This window comes from Hesperophylax consimilis, chromosome 31 (assembly GCF_061612785.1).
Source record: "Hesperophylax consimilis isolate HC1 chromosome 31, BYU_Hcon_1.0, whole genome shotgun sequence".
In the NCBI taxonomy this organism is placed as follows: domain Eukaryota; kingdom Metazoa; phylum Arthropoda; class Insecta; order Trichoptera; family Limnephilidae; genus Hesperophylax; species Hesperophylax consimilis.
Window position 1 is genome coordinate 7,796,302 of NC_142866.1, and position 12,303 is coordinate 7,808,604.

At 32.4% G+C, this 12,303-nt stretch overlaps 1 protein-coding gene across 5 annotated transcripts in view; it reads left to right on the top strand.

Moving 5' to 3' along the window:
• Positions 1-4,554, top strand: part of Sh (Potassium voltage-gated channel protein Shaker) — a 477,661-nt gene extending 473,107 nt beyond the window's left edge. For 3 of the 5 annotated variants that reach the window (XR_016305202.1, XR_016305201.1, XR_016305199.1), the window contains 2 exons: positions 1,618-1,869; positions 3,015-4,554. The gene's annotated coding sequence lies outside the window, so the exon portion shown is untranslated. The remainder of the gene's footprint in view (positions 1-1,617; positions 1,870-3,014) is intronic. The other 2 variants (XR_016305200.1, XM_089649931.1) reach the window with 2 other exon arrangements.
• The last annotated feature ends 7,749 nt before the right edge of the window (positions 4,555-12,303 follow it).

The window sequence follows — 12,303 nt, forward strand, 5'->3', positions numbered from 1 at the left end:
AACCCATAGTAAGAAACCTACCTCTTTAAGTAGGCACATAGTGCCACTCCCATCAGTAATTGGCTGCTAACCACGTTAACATTTTTTTACACAAAATGTTTCCAAGGAAAATATATCAAACTTTAATTGGCATAAACAATAACAACAAAACAATATAATTTAAACTCACTTCCACGATGTTCAATAAAATTTATTTAACTAACTCTGACGGTCTTCGTGGTCAAGGGGTATGGCTATTAACTATGAATCTGAAGGTCGCGGGTTTAAATCCCGACGTGCGCCAGTAAATTTATTATCATTTGTGTTTTTACACAAAAAATTTTTTTAAAACAATACAAACTTTAGTGACCAGCTCTGAGTAGCCAGGTAGTCTCCCAACTTCCTCTTCCCATCTCCTTACCCTTCCCACTTCTTTCAGCTTCACAACATATGGTTGTGAGCAGTTGGTTAGTTGATTTTATTGTGGAGTATTCAAATTTATTTTTAAAACTAAAGACTAACATTTTTCGATTTAATGATAGTTCCTCTTTCTATTTATGCCAGGAGGGATGCAATATAAAACACTAGAGATGAAATTGAGTAAATATGGGGAGTAACTGGGTAACTACGTTCAATCCAGCAATTCCTGTTTGTGCCAGGAGGGATGCAATAATATTTGGCTAATTTATATAGCGCCGTTTTCGTGAGAAATCACCTCAAGGGCGAAAATTAAATATTAGAGATGAAAGAGCAGAATAGAATGAATATGGGGAGTAAGTGGCTATAACCCCGTTCAATCCACTACTTTCTATTTATGCCAGAAGGGATTCAATATTAAACACTAGAGATGAAAGAGAAAAAAGGTGGGGAGTAAGTGTGTGTAACTTCGTTCAATCCACCAATTCCCATTTATGCCAGGAGTGATACAATATTATATAGTAGAGATGAAAGAGCAGAATAGAATAAAGATGGAGAGTAAGTGGCTGCCGGTATGTTCAATCCACCAATTTCGGATGTTTTGTTAGGAGTCCGTAAGTTTATTCAATTCACGCAACAAGCACATAAAAATCTTGCATTCTTTATAAAAGATTACATTGCTTTAACAGCCACATTACAAAGCTCTCTGTGAATCTTTGAAATTATAAAACAACTTTTTTGTTTGCGTGTTTTTTTAAAAGAGTGGTAACATTTAAAATTGATAAATAGTAAATCCAAAAAATAGTGTGCTATTCAAATAGTGTAAATATAGATAAATAACTAGAGTGGTTTGCAAGATATTTCGTCAATAATTCAACTATCAATAGGTCCTCAAATAAAAACCACATCTCTAAGATTTGCCGATCAGTTGAGGTTACGTTATGTTATGTTATACTTGTCACTATATTAATGTTTCTGCATAGTTTAACATCATATTAAACATATTGATTTTCTCTCATTCCTCTGGATAAATTTTGGTTTAAAACTTTTTTAATTAGACGATACTTTTGCACGAACGCATACGTCAATTGAATTAGATCTACGATTTTATAGGAGCTTTTATATTAATATGATATTGTTAGTACTTTATTGCCGATAAATGTATTTATGTAATGTGATTGCGTTAATTTGTTTTATTATAGCATTGCGTTTCTATGTTAGATACTCAATTGCCCCAAATGGAAGAAGGAAGGGTGGAAGAGATGATGTCCAAAGAAGTGTTGGTGGAGGAAGGAAGACAACATCTGTCAAAGAAAAAAAAGGGGCTAGTCCTCGCACACGAACACTACAACGCTATCTACATGTTTATGACTCCCACCACTATGCACTTTGACGAAAACACGGAAACTATTGAAATGGAAGAGTTATTCTAAATGTCCGTGCCTGACATGTAAGGCTTATATATTTGATGGGGTAAGTTCATCAAAACAATAATATTAAAGCTTAAACAAGAAGTGAATTCTTGCTTTGTCCTTATTTATTAATCGATAGTCTAATGGCGTAACGTTTATGCATTTGATTTGCACATTTGGGTTCATTTAGGTTGGTGTTCGATTCCTGACTTTCTTATTGATCGACCACCAAGTTGAATGCTATTATGACACATTACAAAATACCTTTAAACTTTTTGTGTTGAATAATTCGTTTTAAATAATTTTATTTTTTTAATGAACCATTTTTTAATTTTACATTTTAGGTCTTACGACCACCGAACCAGGCAAGTGCCTGTAATATGGTGGTTAAACTGTAGATAATTTAATATTGAATTGGTATATCTTCATTATTATCATGGTTGAATAGTTAATGACCGGGATGAGGTATATATATATATATATACCTCAAAAAGACAATATTTCCAAAATTCTATAACATAAAAGAATAAAACATATACACGCAACACAAAAAAATGTGTAAGGCAAGCGGTACGCACAAGCACATAGATCATTGTAAGTGCCGATTTCCATTCCCTTCTAATGTTTTTATTTTGGTGTGAGAATTGGATTTTGATTTCTAATCTTTATTTTTGGTGTAAATTTATCTTTATTTTAATGTTGTTTTTTGTTTAAATGTATAAATTCGTATATTTTAAAATGGGGGCCTCAGCACGGGTGAACAACCCAGTGAGGCCAACGTTGCTGAATTGAAATGTGAAGTACTGTAGAGTAATGTATCAATAAATAAATATAATTATACTGTTTATTCAAATTTATGACATTTGGCGACATTGATATAATTGCACAAGAAGGTGTATATTTTGATCTGTAATGTATACGCAAATCTATTAATGGCGGAAGTTTTGTTTCATTCATGTTTATGTATCTGCGAATTTTAGCGATTTATCTTGTATGATATTTTATGTAACTTATCATGGGTATTAATTAATCTTCATGTTGTAATAAATGACTGAAAATTTAAATTCTACCCGTAATACTAATATGTTTAAATTCATAATTTTACGTTTCAAATACGCCTTTAACATTAATCCCAACCCAGTTGGATTTTTTGTGTACATTTCTCGCTTGTCCTGTATTACAGTGTTTTATTATTTGCTGGTCCAGTAAAAGAGACGGTGTGCACGCAGTGGAGGATGATGACCGGACTGGTGGCGGCGGGACTGGTGTAAGTGGGGCTGGTGGCAGCCCCAAACCCCCCCAGCCCGACCCACCACCACCAGCGGACAGCTCCCGGGCCGCAGCTCCAACGCGCTACTGGCTGCCGCAGCCGTACTCTAGCCACACCAACATATGTATTACAGTGTGTAGCACCTACTACAGTGTTGTGTTGTTATTTGCTGATCCAGTAAAAGAGACGGTGTGCACGCAGTGGAGGGTGGCGGCGGGGTGGGTGTAAGCGCGGCTGGAGGCAGCCCGACGCCCCGTTCCAGCGCCCCCCGCCACCACCAGCGGACGCACTACTGGCTGCCGCCGCCGTACTCTGGCCACGTCAACATATTATGACTCAACTCTCCAACTTAACAAGTGTCCAAACGTTTCCACTACAAAGACAATTTATACTAAATAAACATTAACGTGAATATAAATGACAATTTGTACCATAAGAAAAGACTTTTTTATCAAATGTTTAATTAATAAAGGTAAATTAAATATATAGGTATTACAATTAATCGATTGAAACAAAGATGTTCGTGACATGATGCATATCTATTGTGAACATATGACTGTGTATGTTGTGACGGACCGAACCCGATTGGTGAATTATTATGAACGGATATTTAGTTGAAACTTTGGCCAAAGATCTATAAAAAGCTTTTTCTTCCAATAATCAGTAAATCTCATATGTGATGTAAGGGTCTTGGCACGATAGATAGTTTCACAATAGGCACTCATAATCGGCTATGTTAATACTTCTTTTATCATAGAATACTATACACTATCATAGTTCTTATAGGATTGCTACGTTTATTTCTAAACCGATTGCAAATTGTTCGTTCGTTGTAACGGTAAATAGGCACATATAAAGTATAGTGCCCCCTAGACTTTAACAAAACTACAATTAACTATTTCATCGGAAGCAGTTGTCCGACGTTCTGTGCAGTTCTGCATATCCGCTAATGTTTTAATCGAGTTAGTCAAAACCAGGAATCTCTTTTAGTGATATATTGTGAGTGTTAATCATACGTGCACTTACGAGTAAAGTTAATTGTTAGTATCCATATTATATAGAAGATCATTATTTGTTTACTAGTAACCTGCCGGGAGGGGAGGAACCAGTGGAGGTGACGGTGACTCGACCTAGAATTAAGGCTGAGATTTCTTAGGGTACAGTTATATTTGCCTAAGCTTTTTTTTCTCTATTCAGGCCATAGTTGTTGAGATTACAAACTAATTTAATAGTAATGCGCTTTTTTAAACTAATTTTCATATCTTATTAAACTCATAACATAAGTTAATTATTCTTGTGATTTTGTAAGTTAAAAGAGATATCCATACATTTTATACATTACAATTAATGTCGTTTTGAGAATTTATATGCATATGTACAGTATGAAAATATACATAACGTATACATTCATATAAATTGTACTGAAATGATGTAACCTACCATTCGATTTTTTTATGTATAAGTTAGAAAAATATTCCATCATCATTTATAATTATAAACCATTGTGTAATTTAAAATATACTGTGCTATAAATGTAATAAATTATTCATGTGTTTTGTTAGATTTAATATTAAAAGAGCTTACCAAGATATTTTTTAAACATTCTTGGCATACTGTTCATCCTTGTTGTTTACAATTTTAACTGATTTTAGGGTTATTTTTTAAGCTAAAACCTCATTTTTAAGCATGAATATTTTTGCTAAAAATGTATATATAAAAATAATAAAATTAAATCTTTTGTTAAACCTGTAAATAGATTGATTGATAAAGTGTAATCTCAACATTCACTTCACCAACGCGAGCACTTGAGATTATTTTATTTTATTTTTACATTGTACTTTTGTATTCAATGATTACATTAAATCCTATTATTACAAATCAAATCATTGTCCCAAAGATACATACTTTATAAAACTATAAAGGCTTTCTAAACTAATCATATGCGAGCCATTTTCATATATTGCTGGTAGAAATTACTATTAATTCATAGAGAAAGGATCCAAAGTAAAGTTCGACGTTGATTTAGATAGACAATGAAACATTACTCTAACTTTTAACAATAATTACATATTTTATGACTTCTTCAATCTGAGCCATTAGATAAATTTAATTACGTACTTACAGTAGCCTGCAGATGTTTAATGTAGAGAGTTCAGTAAAGGTGCCAGTAAACGAGCAAGATTAATTGCCTATTATTTCCTATAACCGAACAATTGGCTTTCCCGGCAATGGAGTTGTCGGGCAAGGTGGTGTATCGCAAGTGAATAGGTTAAACAAGTAAAAACCTGATCTCCTGCTATAACTCCACCAAACTTGTATAAATTTTGAAGCAAAAACGCGAAGCTTAAAATTATGACAATGTTGGTAGTGGGTAGGTGGCGAACAGAGACGCACATATGTAACAGAGAAGGAAATAGATTTGGCCAGGCGATGTTGTCGTAATATCAGTAGCCGAGCGTTCTCACTGGCAAGACAGGAGAAAAATGTCGACAATAATAGGCAATACCTGACAATGTTGGGTTTTTTCATATGTTGATGGCTTTACATTGCCGACAAGCTATTGCCGTAAAAACGTTTACAGGCACCTTGAGTGCGGAATTCGTTTGCCCTCTTAGTCCATCCCTCGCCTTGTGGTTTCAGACATCTCCCGTCCGTGGATGAATTCTCCACTCACATTATTACTCTCTAAAGCTAAAGTAACACGTTAGTTAAGCGGTCTCCCGATAGCCCTTGCAGACTACCCAATAAGCGACAATCCACAGCCTGGACGGGCCACCATTGGACCCATCACATGCGCACTAGTGAGGGTCTCTGACCACTTCAACCGCCTCCCAGTTTCTCTTATAGATCTATACATAGTTCGTGAAAAGTATGTAAATTGCATCATTGTCCTGTGTGATATGAACGGCAGTTTCACTAAGATGTTGGTAGAGAGGTATCTTGCTCGTTGCCTCTCATTTCTATAATTTTAAGCACTGTTTTAAGTGCTTGAGTTTTGGGGCTGTGTGAAGCTTATTAAAAAAATATATGATCGAATATAATAAATTATTGCTTTTTGCCTAGCTCGAAAGATAAACAGTTTTTTAAGAAACGTTTGATCATGTAATGATAATAAGTAGGTCGATATTCATATTCATTCCTTCATTTGATTTGACCATGCTGATGAAATGCCATAGGTTCATATAATCCTATTCTATACTATCATAAAGAAGCACCTCTGCTTGAGCAATTTCCCCGCAACTCTTATCCTAAATCTAATTAATCATATTTCATTTTTTTTAAATGTACTGGGTGGAGTTGTGAGCCAATGGCATCCGAGTCATCCGATTATCCGAGCCACCTCAACTGAATTATACCTACTTGTAGCACACAATTCTTTATTCTAATTTATAACTCAACGAGGCAAAATAAGTATCTATTATTCAGGTATTGGTTATCAGTAATATACAGCAGATATTGCGACATATTACATTTAAATTGGCAAAATTAGAATATACCCACTTGAACCCAGTGCATTGCGTAATCTCTTCTTTCCGAAACAGTTTAGTCCTAGCTGCGGAGCTGATAGATCTTAAATATCTGTTAGGAAATCTTCTAGTCATATTTCTACTTATATTAGACCTCTTCAAGTAAGTCATGTTGTTGCCATAGGTAATTCAAAATCAAAATGTAATGCATGCGAGCTACAAAATAAGAATGAAAGCTTTAAGCTTTGACATAATATGATAAACACTAAACAAAGTAACTCAATCGCCCATTTGCCATAAGATTCAGATAATTATTAAAATTAAAAATATAAATTTAAGGAAACGTTTTGAAAAGGCGTGATACTGAATGGTATTGGATCGATTTGTTTTGTTATATCCTTCAATACATATTATATTGTAACGTAACTAAACATGAATGGATTTCACGAAAATATTATAATTATCTAACCACACCAATAAAGGACAATTCAACGTCAAATACTGCCAACTAGGCGGGCAGACTATCTTTTGAAACGGCAAACGATTTGGTTTGTAAAATCATCAACCACCGTTCCTTCCCATAAAACAAAACATTTCAACTGAGTGCTTGCGTACATTTTATTTAAATATATAAATAGCATAATATTGTATACACAGCAAACTTATGATCTTGTTAACGTAATCAATTACATGCCAACCAAACGGTTTTTACATGAGTTTTAGCACATTTGGAACCATGTATGTATAAGTATTAGCATTCCACGGGAGCAATTTTCTGGTCTTGTTAACACGTTGCAAATTTTATATCAATCATAGAGCATTAATTTGTATCAACGTGATGTAAATAGTCTAAGAATATGCCTACTAAGTGAACCATTAAACTCCTTGTGTTATCCGCGTATCACTTTAACCCAATTACTTTTGAAATGAAATTTGCAATCATTTCGTCAGACTCGATTCATTGTTACAGTGGAGAGTTGATATGTCCATGTGCATTCTAATGCAATGGGTATCCATTGACAATTGTTGATAGCAACCATATCTATTTCTTGCACTGGACAACAATCTCGTCCGTGTCAATGCTGTATATGTATGTTCATACGCATTTGAATGCCTTGGATATCTTACATTCAAACCAACAAAATATTTTTAAGGATTATTTCTTTAATTTACCAGAATAAATGGCTTTTTTACATGTGTCTGATAGCACAATATATTTTGTTCGATATCACCTTTTACGTATGAAGATATTTATTTAACTAAATGTTTAGGTAATAAAAAATGTGTAAAACTATTGCGTTATTATATGTATTAGAGTTGCAAACATTTTCATAATAATAAATATTTCTTTTTCACCTCCCCCTGCAAGGTATTGATTATATCATATTCAAAGAAAAGCAAAACATTCGGTCGAACAATCCCACTCAAAGTGCGTGTAAAGTGAATGTAATAATTGACTAAATGCTCAAAGTGTTCAAAGGGGAGGTGATAGTTTATAGAGATTAACATCTAATATACGATTCTAAATGTGAAAAATAAATGTTTGTTTGTAACCTCTAAGCATACTCAAATTCTCTGTACGAGTACAATAGCAGGGGCTAAACCAACCAGGATCTTGATCTCAGAAAGGAATTGTAACCGATCATTCAAACCCACTTAAGTGTCCAAGATTGTAAACTATGGCACATAGTCTACTTGCAGAAGAATAGAAAGTCGTGTAATCTTTAGCGATTGGATTAGAAAGCAGAGCTCAGATCAGTATCTTTATAGTGATGATAAAGAAGAAGGTTGAAGCTTGAACTATCAACTCCTAAAGCTACATTGGATGCAACATCAGTGGCGAAGAGCGTTGGTTCAGAGTCGAGGACATGTTTTAAACCAACGCTAATCGCTGCTTGCCGCTGCTACTCCACGCGCCTGGTCTAGTGGAGATAGTGGCCTGACTTAGGAGATGGGTATTGGTTAGAGTCCCTGCTGTGTTAACTGTAATAAGATGTCAAACCTTACAATTATTGGATGTAAAAACAGAAACATATTTAAATTTGTGTCTAGTCATGGTTGTTAAGGATAAATATATATTTTATAAAAATTCAAGTTAATTAATTACCTAGGTAAGAATACATTCCTATTCTGTTTGTTGTAACTTTATTTAACTTGTAATTCATGAACTATTCGTGTGTCTATCCAGTTAATATGTATTGTGTTTGGTGTATCAGTATATTTACTTGGAATGATGTTGGAATCCGGTTGAAGGAATTCATTATTTCACTGTCCGTACATTTTATCCATACATATTATTATTTTATTTTATTTAATTAAGTACAATCTAAACCTGAATCTTTGTTTATAAAACACGAATGCACATATTTTGGGGATCGGCGCTCCTTTGCAAGTTGCCGTGTTGCCAACAAGGACGGAGCTTCTCTCTGTGGACTCGTATTGCAGGACTTTTGTAAATGCTTTCAAAGACACAAATCTAATTATGCTATGCTTTTGCAAGCATTTTGATCAATTATTGCGTATTTAAAATAATATATTTATAATACGCCTTATGTATTTTTGAATACGTTAGATCTTATGCAAGAGTATAAAATATTAAATATAATAATCTTATAAAATACATACCTAGCCGTTTCTCGAGAAAATCAATTTGTGTTACATATTGCTTGAGTTCTGATTTCCATCAAGTATTCAAACGAACGAATCCTTTAGTGAAGTTTAATTTATCTCTGTATTTTATAGTTTGTAATCAATACCATCAAAGTATTATTTGTAAAATAAAATTTGGCGGACTTAATACCAAGCGAGGTACGATGTTTATTCTGGTAGATATTGTCATAATTGCTACGTTCTGAATCAATATTAACATTAACAACAATAATTCAAGTATATTTCTTTTAAACCGACTTAAAAACAAAATTCGATTGGCGGCATAACTGTAGATACCACGATTTAAACAATGTGAAATCCAAAGCATTATGTAATTGACCCTCGCTTAAATCAAAACTATATATTAATTGTTACAATTGAAATCAATTTTGACCATTATTATGTGCCCACTACAATAATACCTTGGCATACAATAACATATAACCGTGATTATTGTTGATGGTAAAATAATCCACGAATACATGTCATTTGTTCAGTTATTTTTCTATATCGTACCATCTTATACGCTTAAAAATCACTTTTCCTAGAAATCTGTCTGAAATAAATCTAAAATGTCACTTCAAACCCATCAACAAAAATCAGGTGCTTTGACATGTCGAATAAATTTATTACGGGATATAATATCTGCAGCAATATCAAATTATCAATTGTATTCGGGGATATATTAATACATTAAAAAAAGCTCTTAGTTACATTAAAGTTTCGTTTCATATTCTGAAAATCACCTTTTTAATAATAATTATCTCGCCATAATAGTGCCCAACTTTATTACACGTGGTACTTCCTTCTGATACTACGATGCATGGAGGCAGTTAGGGTGGTTCTTTGCCATCTCCAGTATTATCTGATCAAATTGGAATTACTTGTTGGTGGTTAACAAAACTCTGTTATTGTAAATGCCGTTATCAAATTCACGAACAACTTTTTTTAAACTGTGTTTTTCTAAAATGTTTTTAACAAAATAAGAAGTGTATTTTGTGTTCTTATTTTATTTAAATAAATACTGGTGAAATTACCCTACGTAAGGACCTTAGTATGTTGAAAATATTAAAATTCTGATGTTTTATTTGTATAAATACCAACTTTACTATTGTACATAAATCTTTAATCATCTTAATTGCTACGTATGTGTAACATGTTAAAAAACATTCAGTTTTATGATGTATATGTCACTGAAACTGCAAAAGCTTATATCTCTTTTCGATTTAATTCTTTCATCTAAAATCTTTGATTAATTTAGTGAATCAGCTACGGATATGTTAGAGGAAAGAAATAAATTTGCTTGAGTAAATTATCTCTAACTGGAAAATATATTATATCCATGTTCACTTTCTTCCACGTAGGCATTTTACTCCCATATATTTTTTTATGAACAATGTGCTCTTCCCTATAATGATATATATAAAAAACTATCTATTCAAATAGTGATGAAACAAACATAAATTTGAACCAAAAATGCCATAATTTCCGATGGCTTGATAATGCATAAAAACGTGATCGCAAGCTTCTGGAACCAGCATCTTAGTTCGTCACATTTCTGATTTAAAGGCTGTTATAATTCTGCTACTGTTTATTAAAGCTATACCCGCCTTAAATAAAAAAATAAAAACAAAATTAAACTTTTAAATTATTCACCGTCTCAAATACAAACACTCGGATTTTGAGAGATACAAGCAATTGCAGTTGTATCTATGATATTTATGCGTTGGCAGACGACACTTATCATTCTTTGTTAATGATCAGAAACACGTTTGTGAACTTTTCTATGTTATTTTGTGAATAGATATTTAATGTGGTCAGTTATTATTATTGACAGAAGATGAAAAATGAACTTTGGGATAATTTAGAAAAATATTTCAGATACAAAACCTAATCCAAAATATAATACCGATTTGTAAATAATATATCAAAAAGATAAGGTTTGCACAAATTTATTGGCGTTTTGTTATTAATTAAAGCTGGGTCAATAATTATTTGTCATTAACCAATGTTAAAACTGTGCGGCCGATAAATATTATTTAAAGGTGTTTTTCAAAATTATTTTTTTGTTAAAAAATATTTTACGGTTAAAAATTATTTAATAAATTGGTTGTGAAATAATTGACATGGAAGTCAATGGTAGTTATTAATTAATAAATCCTCCAATTTCTGTAAATGCGTTTACCTACGCGGTTTGAAAATTGTCTTATGAAAAATTATAATGTAGCAATATGATAAGTATCGTTTGCTGAAACATCGTAAAATTTGATATCCTAATATTGAATAATTCGTTGACAAACATCTAAATGAAAGATATTTCCCTGTATAACATTATATATCTCTTTGAAAATAAAGATATCATGTATATATATTTAACACCATCAATGTTTTACATTTCCCAGAATGTTGTTAAAATTTGAATGCATTACATTATTATATTATATTAAAAGACATAAGAACTATGAAAAATATTAAAAACTTTTATTTAAATAGTTAGTTCCTATATCTGCAGCCAAAGAAGAAGCTTTTATTGCATTACATAACGTGCAATAGCGCTGGTCGGTAAGCGTAAGTATGTATAGATATTATAATGGTCCAACTACAATATTAAAAGAATTATTTTAATTAAAAGTTACTTTTATTTCAGTATTCATAAAAAATATTTTACAAAATTTGTACTTATCAGATAAGGCATACAAAATGTTATGATATTTCTAAAAATCATTTGAATATTACCAATACCTATTTGATGACTGACGTCTGACTGGGCCATCGCCAAAATTATAGATGAGCGCAGTTTGTAATACAACATAAGATGTCACAGGATATTGTAAATTAACATTTTTATACAATAATCATTTTCTTATTAAATATTTTCTAAACACTTATCAATTATATCGAAATCTGTTTTTCTTCCTTCATATAATCCGGGCATCTTCAAGTCCCGCATTAAGGTTAAACGCAACGCTCGTTGTATTCTACGTGTTCACAGATGGCGTTAATTAATTAATTTTGTTTAAATACGCTTTTGCAAGGTATTGCTTTACAGTATTAAGACAAATTATTTGTTTGCGCCCTCATATACGCAATATGAATATGAATAAATAGT